The following is a 22,802-nucleotide window of genomic DNA, read 5'->3' as shown; positions in this document are numbered from 1 at the left end:
GAATTCTGGTCATGACTATTCTATCACTGCATTCATCGATGCTGATGAACCTCTCTGCAACAGCCCAGGTAACAACTTTGGCCACTAGTCTTTGCAAATCTTTTCCACAGGCAGCTGACTTACTGTATAAGTGAGATCAAACATTCCGGTATTATCCTACTTGGTACAGGTATATGGAATAAAATGCCCAAATTGTATTCTGAAAGAAGTCATCTCTCTGGCTGAACTTAATGACAAGTGAGCCATAGTTTTCAAGTGAAAGGGAAATAAAGGAGGACGTTCTGAGGCACTACTTGTAATTCATAGTCTAACACTTGATGCTCTCTTCTAATACTTGGCAATTTTCCTTTTCTTTTCTCCTCCCCAGAGCAAATTCTGAGGCTTCAGTGAGCAGTTTTGGCATTACGCTACTCCCGGGTCACACAGGCTGCGCCACTTTGTTTCATTAAATGGGTTCTTAAAATCACCAGCCAACTTTACAGATTAGTTTTATTTCTAAGAAAAGCTATAGGTAAACAGCTCCAGCATTTCCATTTCAAGCTTGCTACCTTCTCCTATTAGAATTAACCCTGAAATTTTCAGGTCTGGGTTTGAAGCTGTTGGTAAAGAGCACGAGCAAGCAGGTATGGACAGGCTAGTGAGAGATCTATTTGGGAATAACCTTAGACCCAATGTGACCATGCTGTTGATATGAGGAAAAGAGGCCAGAGTATTCTGCAATAAACTTAACCAGATGAAAAATGCAAATGATGCAGATAGGCAGTGGAAGAGACTGTAGTTATAGTTCAGACAGTCTTTCCTGGCACAAGGAGCACATTGGCATAGTGCTTAGCTAAAGACAGGTATGAAATAAATTTTTAGTATTAAGCTTAAGAGGGACAATGGTCTGAGTAGAACAGAGCTAAAAGACCACCTCGTGCTCCAAAGAAACGAACATATTCAATGACAGCTTCTCAGGTGTGATGTGACTTTTTACCCTCAAAGGCCAAATCTGTTCACACAGAATCAGAACAGAAGTTCAGAACTAACCAAGAAAGTGGAGTAAACCACCCCAGAAAGAAAGAGACCTCAGATTTTATCTCACAGTAATTGTTTCTCTTGCATATTAGCAAACATACAGTAGCACAAATACAAAGGTAACATAATGGGTCTAGCAAGCATTGTGCTGCAGGCAGGGCTTTCCATGTAGTGCACATTTAATGCACAATGGAAGACAAGTATTATACCAAGAAGGTACTGACAGAAGAGAAACAGGCAAAGAAAAGGGAGGAAAAAAAAACATGATTTCTGGCCATTTCTAATCTGCTCCATACCCCTTCCTGAAATGCTGGCCTTTCCACCTTCCACACTTCAAAGCAGACAGCGTAGCACAAAAAAAAAATCTGCTCTCAAAGGGGCAAGCAGAGAGGACGCATACACACACCCTTCCTTTTGAGTAGACTTTCCTGAATGTTGCCTCAGCTGTCTGCTGAGCCCTCATGGAAGGACTTTCCTTTTTATTAAAACAAATAATAAAAACCTTCCTCTTTGTATTTCGGAGCCAGCAGCAATCCTCAGTGCCAGTGGTTTCCAAATCTTTTATTGCAAAAGCCACTCCCTGCTCCACACAGACTTTGCATTTGGCTCTGCTTTTATTTCATGGCATTGAATCAGATGGGCCACTGGGTATCATGCAGCACTGGAGAAGCTCATGTGCTGAATTCTACCCATTTGCCGCCCAACATGACCCCTACCAGTACTATGCTCAGTGCAAGCGATGTACCTTCCCTGATTGGGATCCTACAGACTACTACTCTATTTTTAAAGCCTATCAACAGTTAACATGCAGCCTCTCTTCAAGCCAAGTTCTGCCTGAAGACACTTCTCAGCAGCTACAGACTACAAGGGAACACATGGTCATTCTAGACGTGCTGCTCCTGTTTGCTGTGGTAAATGCTAAATTACAGGCACATAGCACATACACAGAATGAGGTTAATCAGAAGAAAATTCATATTCTTATGCTTGAAGAACACTTTGGCTTTGGACAATGCTGCTAGAACAAGTAAAAGAAGGAAATTAAAATAAGTCTTGGATATTTTTCTCAAGAAAAGAGATTACTTCCAAAATTCCAGTGAAAATTGGTTTTGACCTGGCAGATTTATGAGGCTTTGAAACTTTCATTTGGAGCCTAAGCAACAGTTTGTTTTGTGTTTAGAATAATAATACTCCTTAACTGAAGCAAAGAGGGGCGGTGACACCACTATTTATGGCTTGTTGTCCCCTCTCAGTTTCTGCACAGGGAATGCAGCTGGACTGGTTGTTGCTTTTACAGTTACTGCACACTTTTTTTTATTAGCAACCCTCATGGACCAAAAAACCATGAAACTGCTCCTCCAGAACAGAGGCTTAATTAAAGTGAAGAACATTTTCAAAATAATATTTTCAGTTGCTGTTGCTTGTCTTCTTGTTTAAGCCATTAGCAGGCATTTGTTCCAAGTTTCCAAATTTTTCCCCAAAATAATGAATGCTATAAACCTTTGAGTCAAAGCTGAAATCTTCATACCTTTTAGGGTTCTGTCATCTGAGGCCAGGTGAAAACCACTAAGTATCACAGGACGATATGAGCAACAAACTACCAGTCACCAGCACAGAAATTTGACAGGGCTGTTTTGTCTTCTCAAATAACTTTCTACACAAAGAGCTGGAAGCTTAGAAAGCTGAAAACATTATGAAAAGTTTGCATAACGTTTTGACAAGCGCAAATACAGTTCAAAATACAGTGTTCTTGCCTTTCTTTTATGATGGATAAAAATTTGGGCAACTCTAATCTGAGGTTTTCTTAATGTGCTGAAAGTACTTTCTGCACAGCCTCCTCAAAACTGGCTCAGAAATGTAGTCTTCCTTCTTTAAGTGGTGATATTAAACGTTGTGGGTTTGGTTTTTTTTCTCTATTGAAAAGGCAAATACCATTGTTTCTAAAGAATCCTAGAGCTGCAGAATCAATAGGCTGTTTCATATCCCATCAGCAGCAGATACTGGGCTGAAAGCCAGTTTCATCACGATGGCTTTGTTTAGCCTACAGTTTTGGTCATACTGTAATTCTAGTTAATTGATTGCTGGTTTGTTTGAGTTAGCACAATTGAAAATGGTAATGTAGACATCCAAGAAATATTTGGGGCAGAACAGTTCATTAATCAAAGTAACAGCATGTCCAAAACTTTAAAACACACTAGGTTAGGCTGGATGTAGATTCCCACCCCCCCCCCCCCCCAAATCTCTCTTCCACCTGACACTGAGAAACTAACACCTCCCAGGGGTCTGCTGCACTGAAGAAAGAGAGCTCTCATCAGGACCTAGGGTGTGGTACATCAGTCTTTCAATTACAGATAGGAGCAAACAGAATCCCATCAGACAAAGCAAACCTTCCACCCAATCCCCAGCACCAAAGGGAAACATGATAATGCAAATTTACTAAAAAAAGCAAAATCAGATGCAGTCAAGCATCTTTTCCCCATTAGCGCAGAAAGTTGAAGCACCAAAGACTGCTGAAGCTGTACCTTTCCTTTCACCTCTGCTTCACAACTGAGCGTGAAAGAAGGTGTTGATTATCTGCCATTTCACATGTAACAAACACAGCGTATTCACGGATGGTTCTTCATGCAGGACAGAACTGTGCAAAGCAAAACCATTGTTCCACCAACAAAATGCCAAAAATAGGAAGAGACATATGCAATTACATTTATGCACACCAGTAAAGAAGAATGATGGTCTCTCTTACATGAACATAAGACAAAGTGCTAGATTTTTTAGCACTATTGTATAAAACATAGTGGATGAGAAAGTAGAACTGATCTGGACAGTCAACATGGCACACTGGACTGATGTAACACAATGAGTGAAAAAAATGGCACCATTCTTTAGGATGTATGTTCCTTAAATTTTAAGAGGACTTGCAATTCAGGATCCCATGGTGTATTTGCATTCCCACTGGTGGATAGTATAACACAGATGGGATCTGGATGTGTTTACTATTCTGCTGTTTAACATTACCGCTGTGTAGCATGACTGAATACACAACAGAATGGTTTGAGTCTTCGGTACTGTTCAGCTTCCACCACCCACTGAAGAGATGTAAGGATAGGAAATTTTAACTTGAAATTTCATAGTGTAATGAGTTAATATTATCCAGGCTGGAATCTGAGCAGTGGTCTCTTGACTCCTAGCTATGTGTTTGAAGCCCAGAAATATCCTGCTCCCCACCGATGACCTTGCATACTATCTGATATTGCTGTTATAAGGCATGAATATCATGAAAAAGTTTGCATCTGGTTTCAGAAAACAGACAATCCTATACGTACCGCTTCTGGAGAGTGGATGTAAGGCTTGATTCTCTCTTACTCATTTCTCTGGAATGACTGAAAGCAGCTCACCACAAGTGGTTTGGGAGAACTTACATTTCTTATCTTTTCTCTTACACACATCAGCAGAAAGCTTTACTGTACTTATGAGGGCCTGAACTTGAACAGAGCTGGTCCCTGCTGCCTAAGCTCTGCCCACCATGGAGAGCCATAAGCACTTTTCAAAGCACAGAAAGATTAATGACAGCTCAACATAGGGATGCTGAAAGACTCAAACTCATGACTGATGCATGTGAAAAGACTGGTGAGCAGAGGGTGGTCATGTCTGTGTAAAAAAGACCTATCACTGAAACCAGTGAAAGCTGCTGACAATTGTTTTTGCACATGGAGGCTATTTCTAAACATGAGAAAACTTACTGCTATTGACTGTAATTTTATGTTTCCTCTTCCTCTTGTCATAACCACCATCTTCCTGTAATGTTTAAAAAGGAAATCTGGAAGTAGGAAACGAATCAAGAGGGAGCCCCACCTTTATGCAGGGAAACTTCTATGTTTCGTGGAAGTGTCGTACGTAAAGTAAGGGGAGTGTTTCTAGTTTTAATCAATTTTATTAATACATCAGTCAACTAATGTATTGATCAAGTTATTATATTTGATATATTTTATCTCCTTGTTCTAGTATATCAAATGTCCAAAACAGATGTCAGCCCTTAGAGTTTATCTAACATGGGAGGAGAGAGAGAGCAGATGAATAAATGTGTGATTAAAGTAGTAATTATGCCAATTTGTTTAACTAGTACAGAAAGCCTGTAGACTCATTTGCCCATTATTCTGCTGTCTTCATTTCCGTCACGCAGGTTTACCTCCTCAGGGTACAACAAAGAATATATCAAAATTAAAGGGACAAAACCAAAACTCTCAGACAAGCAGATTGGCTAAAAAAAGTTAAACACACTTATAATTTCCTTTCCCTAGCGGCCACAGCCCCAAACTTTTTTTTTTTTTATTTTTATTTTTTAAATAGTCAGTAATGCTTAAGGGGTACTTGGATTGGTACAGCTTCCTTGATATAAAAAACATTTCAAAATAAGGAAAACTTCAAGGTACCATGGCTCTATACCAGATTCTATCCTTGCTAATCAAGGATGCTTGATACCACATATTTTTAGACTGTAACCACAAAACTGCATGTACACTGCTGTAAAGAGAAAAGCAGATAGAATACCGACAGTGACATCCAAATGATAGGACTAGCTTTTTTCCCCAGCGGGAGGTAAGGGAGATGGTAATTTTGGCTTTCAGATCCACAGTTCACATGCCTTCAACAAGAACTCAGTCCATTTTCCGTCACTGAGAGGCCTTCAACTTCCTTGTTCTTGGAACCTGCCAGGAATTTCCCCTGTATTCATGGAAGCCACAACGAGACGGTATCCCGGACACTCTAAGAACAACTTATGGGACACATTAAAAATCACCTTGTGTGGGAGCCAGGACAGCATGCCACTTGAAACAATGGTCAGTGTCCCAGCCAAGAGTACATAGCATGGATGGGAACTCAGCCCTGAGACAGAAGTCTTCCGACTGTCCCTCACTCACTTGAGTGAATCTTCAGTTCCATTGTACTCAGCAGTGCTTTGTCCTTCATCTTTAAATCACTTCAAGAAAAACATATTAATAAGAAACATATGTTAAGCTTGTTTGAAAAAGACCCTCTCTGTATTAGAGGATACTACAGGGAGGGACCCCACACTGCACTATGGAAATCATTATCATCTCTTTGAAGCTTCAGTTAATAGGAGTGATTTCTCTTACAGCGTGGAAGATGAGTTGTCTACACTGAAAAAACACAGAACTCAACAGCAAAGTTCAATACAGTATTTTTTTTTCAGAAATATTTACAGAAGAGGTTTTGATTTAATTTAAACCACACACTTTTGTGTATAAGAGAGTTGAAACTATGAAGTACAAAATTATTCTGAAAGAAAACATGCATAGTCTTCATAATATTTAAGTCGTTCTTACTAAATGGATGCTGGTTACAACACCAGATACCAAGACGGGTGGAGTTTTCCTAGTGGAGGTTCTGGAATTGTTTCCTTCTAACAAAACTTTGTAATTCTTTTGTCAGCACATATGATTTCCTGTGCTCTTTGCTGTATTCCAAAAGCCAAAGTATGCACCCTATTGTGACAAAACTGGTTTACTGAGAAAATACAAACAAACATCTGCATGATGTCAGTACTGAAGGCAGCTTTTTGTATGTGCTGGAAGATCTCATTGGGTTGTAAAACATCAATTATTGGTAGGCATGCTCAAACATTGTCAACAGATCACATCAAAAAAATCTGAGACCTTTAGTCTTATAGCTGCAAGGTTGAAATCTCCAGTAGTAAACTTAAAACTGACCATTAGTTTAACTTTGTTACATGGTATTCAGCTCTGAAAAACAAAGTATATTGATAAAGTGAAGATCAGCATCCTAGATTAACAAAATAGACTGCCCCGTTACTGAAATATGTTTACTGCTTTATGTCACTGTTAATAGGGATATACTGGGGATGGAATATTTGAAATAAAGCCTCTAGTATGAGCAATAAGTGGACAAACTGCAAGACTTCAGACAGAAATTGAGCAAGCCTAGAGTTTTAGAAGCCTCTAGGCTACAGTTCTGCAGACATAATTGGAGACAATTTACCTGTGGTTCCACAGGCCACTGAACAAACCTAGTGTCCTGTGGTAGCCAACAAAGACATTCCACACACCTAACACTTACTTTGTGATGGCTTCCTTGCTCCTTGGACTGTTTTGAATGCTACTAGAAAACTGCCCAGGTCTCCTGCTGAGTGATTGCCTGCTGGGCTAGTTAGTGGCTTAACCTCCCCTGTGCATGGAAATGGATGCATAGGAAGGCCCACGGCAGCACATCCACGGGCAAGGGCAAGAATTTTCCTTCTTGGTAGCTGTGAGCCATTAGTTTGTCCAGCTGCCCAAGGAACCAGAACTAACTAAGCAGCATCACGACAAGAGACAAAGAATAAGAGTTCCTAGCATCACTCACCTCAGCTGCTAGAAAGGACACTTGCTGCTGACCACAGCTAACAGTTTGATTTTACTAATTCCATGAAATTACAAAGTGGATAAAGATGTCCTGCTGGCAAGTTTAGACAATCTTCCATATGGGTGTGTTATTTGCTTTGCAGCAGAGAACCTAACCAGCAGACATGCAGCCAAGAAGAACTGCATTGTGCTAGATTACAAATACGTAACAGAATTGTCTTCTGCAAATAGATTACAGATGAGCAAACCAAACAAAGTCAGAAGAAAGAAAAAAAAAAAAAAAAAGACTGTGTCTATACTACAGGTCAACAACAACACCAGAACTCAAATCCCCTCCTGGCTCACTGTCCACTAGGTATCTATTTTCCAGCAGCTTGGACCTAGTCAGAGCTGCACCAGTTTGTATTGTAGAGTCTGTAACAAATCCATCAAGGCTCCAGAAGAAACCATTCAAATGAATGAAAAATGAACACTAGACGTAGGGCTTAAGAAAAAGATTTGGTTCAATGACTATTTTTATTTAAACAACATACTGTAATACCAGAAATGTCAATTAGGAGGACCTGTGGGGTTTGCTATTTAGCTTTTTTGTGTCTTGTTACAGATTTGTGCAGGACTGAATGGACAACAGTTGCCTGCTACCGAGTTAAAACTATGGGGAATATTCATGTTTCAACACACACAGAGAGAGAGACTATTCTAAAAGGCAATTCATCTTTTACCACTGTCAAAATAGCACACAGAGAAGTTGGCATCCACTTAGGTACCTTACTTAGATGTTTATTGACCTGAATATCTACTCTGTCAGAGCAAACTATTCTGCTGAAGCCTTTTGAACTCCTACTTGTGTTTTTGGTTTGCAGACCACACAAATTTCCCAGAATAAGGAGAACCTCCATCACATTTTAATTTATAAAACATCTGCAGTCCATATGAGAAGAAGTGTGTCCCAGAGGAACAGAAAATTATAGTATTCTTAATGTGTGGATAAGAAGCAACTGGTGTTGAGGGTAATTAAATTTTGGCACTGATGAATTTCAACCCACTGTGTGCATTAATTAATCCACACAGTGCTCCTGTGAAAGAAATGCAGAAAGGTCTGAGATTCAGGGCTTACCTGTAGGTGAAAATCAACACATAACAGGATAGGGAGACAGTTTTAAATGGAAAGTTATTTTGGACTACTTCTGTGAGTGGACTGTGTGACTTTTTCTGGTTTGCTTAGTCCAAAAAAGTAACGCAGCTTGATCTCATTCAGAAAAAGTGAAAACAAAACAAAACAAAAAAAACACTGTTCTATTCAAGATAGGACCATCCAAAAGCCCCCAAACCAGTTACTCATTCTATCTATAGACGAGCCTCAAAATCTAATTTTACATGGACCCAGACATCTGCGGTCCTTCAGTTCTTGCATATTTTTCACATCTGACAAGCGTGTTGGTATAATTCTGATCACGCTGCCTCTAAAAGGATACAGCAGAAATAGCAGTATGCCAAAAAGTGACAAGGATGAATGCAAGTATGGCTCAGCATCTGTGCATGCAAAGGCTAAAGCAGGCTAGCTTTCCTCAGGTCTAGATGACTTGCGTGTGTGCGGAAAGGTTTAAAAAATCATGATGAATAAGGAACAATTGTTCATTATTTCTCGCCATATAAACAAATGAATTTATCAAATGGCAAGGTTAGAAACAGATAAAAACAAAAGGAACATTTTCCACCCAACAAGAAATTGAGCTGCGTGACTCACCACTACACGAAGTTTGGATGCCAAAACTATTAACAGGTCCAAAATTGGATTGGGCAAGCCAATGGAAGAAAGGTCTGTCAAGGATAACCAAACAATGGCCCTAATGTAATATCAGGGGAAGGAAATGCCTGTAGCATTGATTGCTAGAAGAAAGGGAAGAGGAAAGGATCATTGCTCTGTTAAGTTCTTTCTCTAAGCTGTGGCTACTGGCTGTTGTCTGAGACTGTCTAATAGGATGATCAACCAGTGTGGTACTTAAGTTGGTGTTTTTATGAGTTTCCAGTGACTTCATCTGTGTTTTAATAGATTTCGACAATAGAGTACATCAAAAAAAGTAATGGTAAACTATTACACAGAGTAAAGAGCTAAAGAGCACCAGAGACAATTCTGGATCTTGTTTTGGACCCGACCCTTTTATGTTTGCTCTTTACAGCAGCAAGTACGGTGAAGCAGTTCCTATAACTTCTATGTTCTCTAGCTAAGGAGTTCTGCAGCAGCACAGGAGGGATGGTGAGGACTACCAGCATGACATCAGAAGGCCACTTCTTATAAATAAGTCAATTCCTTCCATGCCCTATATTTATTAATCTCTTGATAAAATAACCCAAATGAGTGAATGATTTCTTTATGAGAGCCTTGACATTTCGATCACATCTCATTAATTTAATGTTATGGTCATTGTTTCAAAGGCTGTATATTGAGAATGAATTTGCCTTGTAACCATTTGGATCTGAAACTTGACTGAAATACACAACGAAGTCTTTATGGCCTCTCTGGGCTCTGCCAATTCAACAACAACAACAAAAAATGACAAGAAGCTTCTCTTCTGTTCTGTTTATTTCCATATTTCACTGTGATTTTTTGACTTGATAATGCATTTTACAGATTAAAAGTCTCTCCGACCTATTTTTGTTCCCAGTGCTATTAATGTAGGCAGTAAAAAGAGGTTTTCAGTTAAGACAGACAGATTCATTCGGCCTAATTTTGACCTCATAGAAATGATGGGATCAAAAGTTCAGTTTGACCTTTTTATGGTATCATTTATGTTTACTCAAGAAAGAAGAGACAATGCAAAATAAACTGCAGTGAAAAATAGAAAACAGTTCAGAAGAGAGAACATGTAATGAGGAAATGAAGACTAAAGTCACCCAGTTGTGCTGGGCTAGTTTCTATGGGCCAGTGGAGAGCTTGCCATCTCTACCAGAGAATGCAAGGTTCCATTTTAAAAAAAAAATCAGACAGCAACAAATAACATCACATGGGAAATCACAAGTTTAAACTGCATGAAAAATATAAATTCATACTAATTACATCAATAAAATCAAAGTGATAAGGTGTGCAGCGGACCACACTTGTTGCCAAAACAAAAATTGTTTTTAAAGCTAGCTTTATATAAAGTAAGCAACTGAAAGATGACTTCTATATCTATTCTTACATTAAAAATAAATTCATATTTTGAAGAAAAAAGAACACAAAATTGTAAAGGGAATAAAAACACACCTAAAGACATCCTAACTTCAAAAAAAAATCAAGAATAAAAATATCGCACAATGATAAGCTATTAGTTAGCATTTTAATTACATTATATATTGTAAATGCTGTATCATTTAAGTGTTACACAATGCTTCATATATATCCTCCAGCAGTCAAATTGTATGAGATATTAAAATGCCAACACAAAAACAGATTCCACTGAACCAGTCTACATAAAGCACCTCTACGGAAATCCAAACACTTTCAACAGAAAAATGGCATGAATGGTTTCTAATACAGTCTGCTAATCACCTGTGGAGTTTTCAGCAATACAAATTAACTGAGAAGTGTAGCTGCAGCAGAACATTTAAGGAATCAAAATTTGTTTATTTGCTAATCATAAACAAATAAAGAAGAGTACCTTTCTACCAAAATATGGGAAGCATATAAATTTCAGGAATGACATACCTGAGTGTCATGCACTTGTTGAAAGCCTTTCAAAAAAAGATGCAAGGTGATTATTTCAGCCCAGCACGATTCTTCTGCATTACTTGCAATACTATTCAGGGGTTCAAATACTATATAGGAAATTTATAAATAGCTTCTAAAAATAAGTATGAATATATTTTTAAAAAATCTATGAACAGTAGAGTCAAATTAAGACTTTTTTTCCACAAAATGCTAAAGGCTTGTTAAAAATAACATGAGTCACAGGAACAAAACTGGGAGAGGTGGAAGGTTCTTCATTTTCTCAGAAAGCAAAGCTTACATAATCACATTTCCCACTCTGAAACGTTTTGGGGTCTCCTGGCATATTTCAACCAAAGTTAAATGTAGAATAAAAGTCTCGAAGACTATTAAAATAACTAATAAAATACTTTTATATATTTTAGTGTAACTTTTAGTTGTACTAAAATAACTAATAAACTCACAAGCTTTGTTAAATTAGAGATTGGAAAGGGGTAAAACATGAAATAAACGCTTCCACAACTGTAAAGGCATGTAGGAATAAGCTGTTCTAGATTCCCATCCAGGTCTCCCGTTCAACACTTACCTGGCTGCAAACCAGCCAAGGAATATAACCAACCCCCCCAACAAAAACTTGAGGATGTGAGCCCTTCTCTGGGACACTGAAAACCACAGACCAGTTCCCTCCTCTGCTTGTGACCACGTGAAGATCTGCTTCACTTTCAAGAAAAGGCTCAGACCACGAATGTCTAGGACACACAGAGACCTGAATTTCCAGTCTAAATCTAAAGTAGAAAAAGCAACTGGGACCCAGGGGAGGGGACAAGGCTGGGGTCCCTCTCACTGCCATGGCCACTGGGGCAGTTCTAGGAGGAAGGATTCAGGAATCTGCTACAGCCTGGGGAGGCCTCATCTTGGACGGCACCTCTGAGGAGATGTGAGCCAGAACCCCTGCAGCAGGAAGAGAAACATGAACTCGCATCCCAGGACAGAAAGGCTGTTAGACAAACAGGCAGTCCCTCCGACAGACTTTTTAAAGCCAGACTTTCTATTCCTCCCCTCGTTCTCTCTGCTCTCTTCTAACCCTTCGTAAAATAAAATAACCAGCAGTGAAGATCTCATTCTGTGCTGAACACAGCAACCCTCCTTCATCTTCCCCTTGCCGTCTGTACCACACAGTGCAATCTGAGACGGCTCTGCTGGAGGTTTTGTGCCTGATAAACACAATGATGAATACATTTACATACAAAGCCATGTGAACAACAGTGCTCTGTGAAACATACTACTGCAGCAAGAGATGCCAAAATCTTTGTCCCATTGTTTCTTCATTCAATAAAGAAATACAGAGAAGACAAAAAGAAACGGCATTAATTTATGCCTCTGCTTCACACCCACCCACATATCTCAGTGGGATTTCTGGAAATAATGCAAGGCCTCTCCAGCGTTTAAGATGCAGCCCTTCCAAACACAACAGCAGATCTCTACAGCCAAAAAGCAGAAGAAAATTGCATAAAAATGGAAACTAATTTATTTCACCATAAAGAACGCTTTCTGTATCTGTATTTGCATATGCTTCTTTGCAGATAGTACTACAAGCACGGTCAGATGTATTCTGCTGTTACTATGAGAAAAGCAGACATCATTTGTCTAAACTGTTATTTATTGTTCAGTGAATGAGTTGTTTTAGGGCATGCATTAACAAAATACACCTACATTTTGCAAATGTTTTTGAGCATAAGCATGTGTAAGATAATGTAAGAAAAAAACATTTTGTCAACATATTTTTCCGTTTACTCATCAGCTTCTTGATTTTTCTGTGGAATAGCAAAACAAAGCCATGCTATGTTCTCAGCATGGCTATTTTCATAGTGGAACAAGTTTCAGATTAGTGACTTGGTACTCTTCCCCTATTAAAAACTTAAAAATACGAAACTGATTCCTTGCCCCTCCTTCAAAGGGCTAGAAGACAGAATTTCCAAAGATATTCACAGTACCTCTGTGAGCAAAAAGGAACAGCAAAAGTTTAATGAACATCATGGAGGAAGGGAGAGATAATGAAAGCAACGCTTGTGTGTATTTTACACTGTATATGCACTCGGCTGTCACTGACTTCAATGCAAATTCCATTTCTATAACATCTACAGTATGAGACTGATGGTGTGGGAGCCATATACTAAAGTATAAAATTAGCCAGGCAAACAACCAACAGTCTCCTTGGAAGCTGCTGCAGCATGGGATGGCAACATAGACTCCTTTTGCCTAATCTGCCTTATTAGGACTTTTCCCATATCCTCTTCTCTCGTTCATTTAAATAAATGAAATAGCAATAGGAAAGCAATAGGTCCCCTAGCTACAGTAAACACAGGTGGGACAAAACAGATTAAAAGTTCACTTCTTATGATCTTATATTCAAAGAAGATAAAAAAGCTCACGCTGGGACTTGGAGTGGCGTTTGGGAACACAGCTTGCTTTCACTGCTTACTTGTCTGACCTTTGTACAGAATACCAAAAACTATCAATACAATATGCAGAAATTATGTCAGCCCTTTGATATGGAGGATGAGGGATGGCTCATTTTGGGTATTTATTTTAATGATATCACAATCACACATTGTGTGGTTTGAATTAAATAGATTCTTTTGAGCTTAAAAAACCCTATTGATCTTTCAAAATATTCTTTTATTTTTGTCTGGCACTCCACTGCACTTCCTAGCACTGCTGCCATTTAAATGACTTCACAGTTGATGCAATAAACACATTCAAAGATATAAACACCTCATGTTTATTTTTAAGCAAATAAGAATTAAAAACCAGTTCCTGGAAACTGCAATGGCAACTGAAAAGTGGCACATTCAAGATCATTATGAATCAAACTGATATGGAGTCAGATCCATCAAAAGGAGCCATTTGCCTGAAAACAATTTTGCATCTCCAAAACACAAATTCCCAGTTTATGCCGCTGACCACAATAAAAAAGAATGAGATACAGATGTCTATAGCTTGCATGCACTGAACAGCCAATGACTCCAATGTGAATTCCATTTCCACAGGCTTTACAGGTTGAGACAGATGCTGTAGGAGTCAGTATAACCTATTATTAATGAAAGCTATATTAAAAAAAAAATTACATTCATAAAATATCTTAAAATGTATTACTTTAAATGGTCACCTCATAACTAAATTAAATGTTTCGTTCTGATTTCAAGCTTCCATTATACTTAAGTGGTTTATCATCCCTATCTTCAAATGAATGAAAATAAGATCAACACTTAAAGATTTTTGGTTTAAAACCGACTGTGAAAAAAATATATATATATTTTCCATGTGAATCAATTATTTCCTTTCTCTTTTCCTTCTCTCCAAGCCCCCAACATAGCTAATTTCAAAATCTTATTTTAATAGAGTTGCATTGACTGAAACAAAGTTGCTTTACAACGTGATGACCTAGATGAACTATTTCAAATTCTTAACTTTTATTTATTTTAAATTAATTGACCAGAAGGGCTATTCTCATTTTCCATTTAGGATTTTCAAACTGGCTCGAACGAGCCCAGCACCCACCTCCCGGTACCTTTCCTTACATCTCTGAAGTATGCCAGACTGCTTTCCATGTACAGTGATACAGAAGATCAGGGACAGGACCACAGCTGATGCCCAAGCCAATTTGTTATAAACAACTGGATAAAAAGAGCACTGCCAGAAGCACGAGGTGACTCGATCTTTTCAGGGTAACAGCTTTAGTGTTCTGCATGGTTGTGAATCAGGAAGGAATAAGAGAGCACTGTCATGTCCTGTTTTCTCTAACTGCCTTTCGGCAAGGAAGAACTTGAACACAGCCTAGATATATTCTTAGGACTGGATACTTGCAAGTGATCAATAAGGAAGGACATTGATAAAGAGCTAAAAGTATCAAATATCATAAGAACATGAAAAACACTGTCAGAAACATATCAGGGGCATAGGTAGTCCCCAAATTTTCCTAGTGTCCTTGATTTACTATCAGGTCCAGTCACCAGTGCTCCAAATGAAGAGAATGAATTAGTTCAGGACATCCTTGTTCTAAAAGTAGCAAAGAGAGGGATGAAGGAGGCAGACCGCTAGTACTTGCTGAATCAACACACAAAGAGATAAGGACATAGGCTAGTCCCACAACTTAAAAGAAACTGAAACAGACACTTTCCTTTAGCAGGCAGTCTCTTCAGAAGTACAGGAAGATCTACCACGATTGATACCTGGCTGTTTTATAACAAATGGGCTGTCCTAACAGCAGGTTTATTTAATATTTGCCCTGCTCCCACTTGATGCACTTATGTGAATTTACACATTTACTTTGGTTTCTCTTGATGGACTCACAGAGCTCTATGTTCTTAGATGGCACAAGTTTCTGAGAGTAAAATTTACCTTTAATATATATACTTCTGTTGTATTTGCTGTGATCTGTAAGTATTGTATAAATGGTTACAGCTTGGAGATAAGAGATTTTTTCCCTATCACGTGTTAGCCTACTTCCAGAAGGTGTAATGAAAAATAATAATATTTCCTAACAATAATAATGATAATAACATTTAATTCAACTGTAACTGTCCTTTTTTTCCAAAACCAGTCTGACAACAGCAGCTCTTAATTTAGACCAAGCTGCACTCTGCACATGTGGATAAGCCAGTTACTATGGCAGCAAAACACCTGGGATAAATTGCTGGGCTGCTGAAAAAACAGTTTCGCTACTGACTTCAAGAGGACACTGTTCAGGCTTCTACCACACAGAACAACAGAAAATGAGCTTTTGTTAGGTAGTCTGGCCTGTCTGCTCTTTGGTGGATGTTTTCCCTGTTAAATTTGTCACTTGACGTAAGAAAAACCTAACCCTATTCTTACCAAATTAGAGAAGACAAGACCCAGTACCTTTAGACCACACTTCCTTTAAAAGAAGATAATGTGTTTACCACCTCTTTCTTTTATCTTGCTTAGTCTTCATCACCTTGGCTTATCTCCCACGCAACATGGTATTTACAAGTTCAGTCGTTAACACTGAAAATAGTGTAGTCAAAGTATTCTCATCATCACACAGACAGAATTTCACATGTGCTCTGTATTAACGTATTTTCCTGCAACCAGGAACAAGGACATATGAACTTAAATCCTCTGGCACTCCACTGGTATAAAAATACACTGTCCCACTTAAAAAACAGTTCAGTAAATTTTCTGAATGAGTTTCACACAAACAAAAGCGTGTGTTCCTGATGTAAAACCCAGATGCACAAGTCATCTCTCACTGATGAGAATGCAATACTAGCCAAAGCCTAAACCTCAGGGAGCAGACCTGTACTGTGTAAAACATGGACAAATAATACAGGATTACAGTAACAATATCAATGCTAGAATAATACTGACTACTTATGCCAGACACGCACACATGCACCAAAAAAAAATAATCCAACTTGTGGAGGCTTAGGCTGAATGTTTGTGAATCACCTAAACCCTGAGCAGCTATTAAGGCTCATAAGGCTCAGCCATATTTCTACTGTTGATAAACACATTGTTTCTAGTTATAAAATGGCTAAAGGTATGTTTTTCTTAGTGAGGTAAATGCAAAAAAAAAAAGGGGGAGAACCCTTTCATGTAACGTACCTGGTCTCTGCATTCTGAGCTCCCATGCACCCAATAGATAATCCTTCCAAAAAAACATGAACCATCAGTACAGCTAAGTGGCTGTTTCTTATACATCAAAACTTCAACTGCCTGACTGGTGTCACAGAGAAAACTCCCATTAACCCAACATGGAGTCAAGTTGCTCAAAGTCAGCAAGTCACTTTAGGAAAAATCTGCTACAGGTGAAGGTGGTCAAGCCGTTGCTGAAGAGTTAAGGCAATGATGACATGGACAGCTGCCCCAGATTGGATAATCTGAAGGTTATTAGCTGCCCAGGTACCCCACAGTGGGCATACTGGCCTGTAGAACCCATCACAGCTTTGGCTACCCACTATTAAGTCTATAGAGTGGGCACAATATACACAGAAATTTTATTAATAAAATAAGTGTTAAAGGGCAATAAGCACACAGCTATTTCATCTTTTTTCTTTCTTTGTCGTCCACAGCTATTATAGTCCCTTCTGCATGTTAGTAATGATTATTTCTATCTTTTGGCAATTTAGAAGGAAAAAAAGAAGTAAAAAGGGATATGATTTTTCATTTTTATTATGCTTTACTGTATTGTGGCTGTAGGGAAGAGGCACTCTACAATTGTCCTAACCAAGTTATTCCTCATTTTATTTGTTTATTTATTTTTACCAAGCATTCATCACCTTTCTCATTTTTGTGAGCTTTCCATTAATGGCTGTTCCTCAAGTAGCACAGCACAGATCACATTGGAGTTCGACTCAATGATCCTCGTGGGTCTCTTCCAACTCGGGATATTCTGTGATTCTATGTGCAAATCTATCCCATAGATTGACCAATACTGACCTTTAATTGATTTGAGCGTTTGGGATTTATAGTTGCAGAGCATGCACAAAATGCACATAATACCCAGGTAGGTGTGAGATACCAAGAAACAAAATATAAATTCTCATAATCATAGTCTGTAACTTCTAGGTAGACAGCTTGCAGGCTCACTGAGTAACAGAAGAAAATAATTTTGCTGAGATAGGGGTGACAAGGGAAAGATCACCACCTCACTACTTTATGAGGACAACAGAAAGAAAGGACAGCTGCATGATGGGAGTCTTAAAGCCACAATTAGCACAGAGCCTAATACAATGTAAAACAAAACCAAAAAAAAAAAAAAGGTAACTTATGCTACTGCTTTGGATATATTCCAACAACTTCACAATAAAAAAATAAAATACAAAAGCTTATGCCAATCTCCATTTGCAGTTACACAAGCTTACATATTTTTCCTAGAATACTAATCTCCATTTTATTTATTCATGTTAGAGCGATTTAAAAAATTCCTCCTCAGCCATGCCTCATCATGTCATAATTATTCATCATGAAGGCTTCTAACAGCCTCTGGTTACAACACCATGACATTTTCTAATAAATTATAAAGTGAAAGGATAATTTAGTCTCCATAACCAATTAATCTTTGGCTTCTTAGCAAAACTTAGCTCCAACAATAAAGTGTCCAGTAGTGTACGCAGAGCTGGACTCCAGTAATCAGTTCACCTCACATTTCCCAGGAATAGTCAACAGATTAAATGCTTTCCAGTTCCAACCAAACAGGAAAAGCCTTAAAATACTTGAAAACTGAGCATGAGAATTAGCTTCTTTTAACTCTCTGGTCTTCTTCAATGGGAAAGCAAACCAAGGAATGCATTTGCATCTGGAAATGGAGACGAAGGATCCTAATGAACGTGCCTCAGGCTTGCTGTGGAGCAGAATCTCATGCATTTTCTACAGACCTTCTGCTAACATCTGCTGAGATCAATGGAAATAACCCCTTGATTTCATGGCTACTGGTGTGCATGCTAAAGACAGGAGGCACAATCTTATACAAATAGGAGCAACCAATGTAAACTTTTGGACTAACTGCAGTACAGTAATCAAGTTGATGGCTTTTTACTTGTAGATGTATGAGCACCGAAAGTAAATATTCTTATAGAAAATCCAGTTTTGCAGAGCTTAGACTAATTTGAATCAACCTTTTATAAGAGCAAATGTTTTGAGTTCATTTAAACTCAGGTGTCTGCAGTATCTACAAACATGAGTTCTGTCTTACACAGACAAGGTCAGCGAGATGTTTTAGGTGTCAAGGGGGAAAGTTCTCACATTTCTGGAATGGTAGAAGGAAGATTTATAAAGTTTTTACTGGCCTGAAGGAAAGAAAGAAAGCAGAAACATCTGCCAGAGTCATAAGTGGATTGTTGGCTAAATTCATTCAGTGGGGGAGTCTGAAATAGATCATCTCTGCCTTGAGCAGTAGGCGTTAGTGGAGTCATCAAAAATAATTACTACAGAGGAGTCCAGGACATACCTATAGGGAATAAAACTAATCTGACAATGTAAAATAATTCCACAAAATATGGATAGAGAAGTCAGCACTTCTTGCACTCCTGGGCTCACACAATGTACTAAGCTCTTATAAAACATGAGCAGAAATACTTTTCATTTTAATCTGGAATTATACTTATGAACTAAGAACATTAGAAAAAGGAAAATCACAAACAGAGGTGGCTATGAACACTTACGGTCACACCAGTCAGAACATCTGTGGTAAAACATTTACTCAAAGATACAAGCATGGATTTCAAACACTGATAATGCTTGGGATGTTTCTCATTTGTTCTAGAAACTCACCTGTGCTAAGACTAGCAAACGTAAGGGGGGCAAGGGTTTAAACTGTTAAATAGCAGTGAGTTGTACACATTTAAACAACTCTCCCCGTTTTAGCTTTTGAACCAGATCAAAAGGAGGATCTGCAGCTCCCAAGATGAACTATCACGTGTGTTTGTGCTAGCCACTTGGCACAATCCTATAAACAACATACAGAACACCATAGGAACAATGACGTGGCCATTTCCCACAACAGTTCTTTCTTTCTCCTCGTAAACAAACCCAAGGCAGCACATACTCTTAAGAGCCATGGCCTCTCCTCAGGAGCTCACATGAAAGCATTTTGACTGTGTTTTGCATTATCTTATTTCCAATGCCAAACAGCCTCCAGATTCCCAAAGCACATGCCGTAAAATCCTCTTCTGGAAGCAGAGCAAGCAGGGTCACATGCCACTAGAGATTCGCCCACGTGCATGGATGCTGTTGGACAGAAGCGGACCCTCAAGCTGTCTCTAGGGGCAGAGAAGACTCCTCCCTGCTGTATGATTGATGGCAAGCCCTCCTAAAGATGTATTTTGCTGGGGAACGCTGAGAAGGTACTGTATTATTTCAAGGGTACACTCTGTAAGTGTGCATTCAAGCAGTTTGAGCGTCTGGGAATGGCTGCACTCATGGCCAGCGCTGCTGGTTTTTAATCTGGGTGTTAAAAGTCTGCCCTTCCGACTGCACTAACATGTTTCCACAGTTAAACCTGTCAGGCCTCAGGTATGCGTAATCCTTCAGGGTTGTTGAAAATTGATTAATCCCATTTTAATGATGGTCAAACTCTCAAATGAAATATTATATGGAAATTATTTTAATTCCTTCCTTTCTGAGGGGCTGCTCTTGGTTGCTACTACTGCAGGGAACTATTTTACCCTGAAAATGACAGGTAGTGATAGTTAGACTTACATAAAGGGAGCATGAAAGGTATTCAAAACTATGGTTCTTAGCCTGTACATCCCTTGTCCTTACATGAGGCCAGTTACAAATATATCTGAAGGCAAACACAATCAGCATGCAAATAAATAAATAAATAAATAAATAAATAATGCCACAAGCTCAGCCTAGCAATTTTTGCAAGATAAAACATTTGTGGCAATTATACCGATTTATGTTCTGTTTTTCCTTGTCTGATTTTTGAAAAATTTTCCATGTTGCCTTTCTTCTTTAAACACTAGTACCTTTCCATGGAGAAAGAGTATCTTTTGTGAGATTTTAGGTCACATACAATAGACATAGGCGACTTTACACACCCCTCTTCTCATACCCCAAGATGCCTCCAACAGAAAATATTGAAAACTCAGATTTTCTGTCAATATGTCACTAGCTGTTCTTTCCTAACCCAGTTTTCTCTAAAATGTCTAGGTTCAAAAACTGTTAGGTACTGAGCTACTAGGGATCATTTGAACTGAATCAGATGAGGGGAAAAAAAGTATTTTTTAAATTATCCCAACGTATTTGAGGGAGTAATAACCATTCATCTCCAGCAACTTGGGCGAGGAAAGTGGGAAGGAGTTTGGAGGCAGGTAGCAATGAGTAACTGGAGCTCGTGACAGAGGGGGTAACTTGTAAATAAGTTCAACTGCATCCAAAACAGACATCTTCCTTTGCATTTTAGTGTATAAAAGCAACTGAAGGAGAAGAGAGAGGCAGCACAAATGATTCAAACACTGGTTTTGTAATTTCTCTGTCTAGCAGAGCATTCTGAAGCATTGGAAGTCCCAATGCTATGTTGTATAAATTACATGTACTCCAGACCTCACATATGTTCACAGACAAAGCAAGAAGATAACTACATAAGAGCTGAATAATTCTATAGAGCCTGGTGCTATGCCATAATTTAGCTTTTGAAGGAAGATAAGGAACATTTTTAAGTCAAAAATCTTTCTAATCGTGTAGTCCAAAGTCTCCCAACTGGGTCTTCAGACATACAACACCAGACAGCTCAAAATTAAAAAAAAATAGAATAAAATAAAAAATGAAACCCTCTTTTCTTGTTAAAGTATTAACTGGCTTCCCTTCACTGTGGTTTAAACTGCTTAATTTTCCATTTTGTGTTTAGTGTGGTTTTCCTGTAGGTACCAAAAAGGAGTCATGGCTATTTGAAATATGGATCTGAAGCCTGTAGAGTTACCAAGGTCTGATGACTTCCTGATATATCTGACTTCCTCAGATATTATTTCAAAGAGATGTTGGGTTATGCCTTCACAAAACAATACATTACTGTGTGTGAAATGAGGACAGCTCTGAACAGACTAGTTTTGAGGGAGCAAGTATGTAAAAGTAGCCTTAGTTCAAGTCCCCGAGGGAGTATAGCCATGCCAGCCCAGCATGACTCTTAGCTTAATGTCCCCAGCTACTTAGCACAGCCCATTTTCAGGGGCAGAGCGTTATGCCAGTGAGGAGCTGTCATTTCTGCACATGACACACTGAAGCCATGTGTCATACACTACTGGCTTGGCAGGAAACTAGAGCTGTAAAAGCACACTTTCTTTAACTTATTTACAGCCTGTTTTATTAACTTAGTAAAGCAGGAGTTTAAAGTGCAGAGCAAGCACTAAGCTACTGCCCATCCGGACTCTCTTCAGGAAAATAACCATACAAGAAGTTTCACACGTGGTACAACAGAACTTGCCATATGAGAGGAAACTGGGAAGAAAACAGTTAAGATTATGTCTTTCTAGTTCATGCTACATTTTGGTTTCTGATTCTAATGTGATGCTCACCTAAAACCTGGTTCCACTTGAAAAGGTCCATCATTTTGATAAGAACAGGATTTGAAACTGTTGTGGTGAGAATATGACCAAAAGTTACCAAATTGTTTTAAGAGCTGTCGGATTCATTTCTCTTCTGGCTTGAGCTGCAGTTTGGGGGTGGAGATGAGAAAAAAAAATAGCTCATGTAATTGAGCTTTCCAGAATACAACTTAAAACTATGTCCTGCCTACTCACAGCAGCCGGGTAGGACAAACTTTCAACGCCCCACAGAGAAAGGAGTAGGCATGATCAGGAAGCTAGAAGGCATCCTGAATTAGCAAGAAAAGTTGTTTTGGCTCGGTCAAGGAGGAGAGAGAAAGAAGCAAACTAGTTGGTCAGGTCCAGAGAAATGCCCAACAGCTGAAGGATGGAAAACGACTGCCATCTGACACCATAAAAGTTAAAAATAACAAACAAACAAGGATTTGAGAAAGACAAAAGGCTACATCACAAACAGTAAACATCTCTAGCAAGAGGAGGCCTCAAAGACAAGTCTCTTCATCAGAGTACTAGCAGATACAGACCACGGGGAGAACCAGGTGCAGATAGATAGAAGTCAAGAGCAGACAAGATTGTGTAGTGTGTTTCAGACACATGGACATTGTCTGCAGGGAAATAATAAAAAAAAAATTAGTCAAAATTCAGAGAAT

At 38.7% G+C, this 22,802-nt stretch overlaps 1 protein-coding gene across 1 annotated transcript in view; it reads right to left on the bottom strand.

Moving 5' to 3' along the window:
• PLEKHG1 (pleckstrin homology and RhoGEF domain containing G1) overlaps positions 1 to 16,816 on the bottom strand; it is a 162,081-nt gene extending 145,265 nt beyond the window's left edge. Inside the window, exon 1 of the mRNA XM_048076918.2 lies at positions 16,712 to 16,816. The gene's annotated coding sequence lies outside the window, so the exon portion shown is untranslated. The remainder of the gene's footprint in view (positions 1 to 16,711) is intronic.
• Between the last annotated feature and the right edge of the window lie 5,986 nt (positions 16,817 to 22,802).

This window comes from Anser cygnoides, chromosome 3 (assembly GCF_040182565.1).
Source record: "Anser cygnoides isolate HZ-2024a breed goose chromosome 3, Taihu_goose_T2T_genome, whole genome shotgun sequence".
NCBI classification, from domain to species: Eukaryota; Metazoa; Chordata; class Aves; order Anseriformes; family Anatidae; genus Anser; species Anser cygnoides.
Note: the sequence above shows the minus strand (reverse complement) of the source record. Positions and strands in the feature narration are given on the sequence as shown.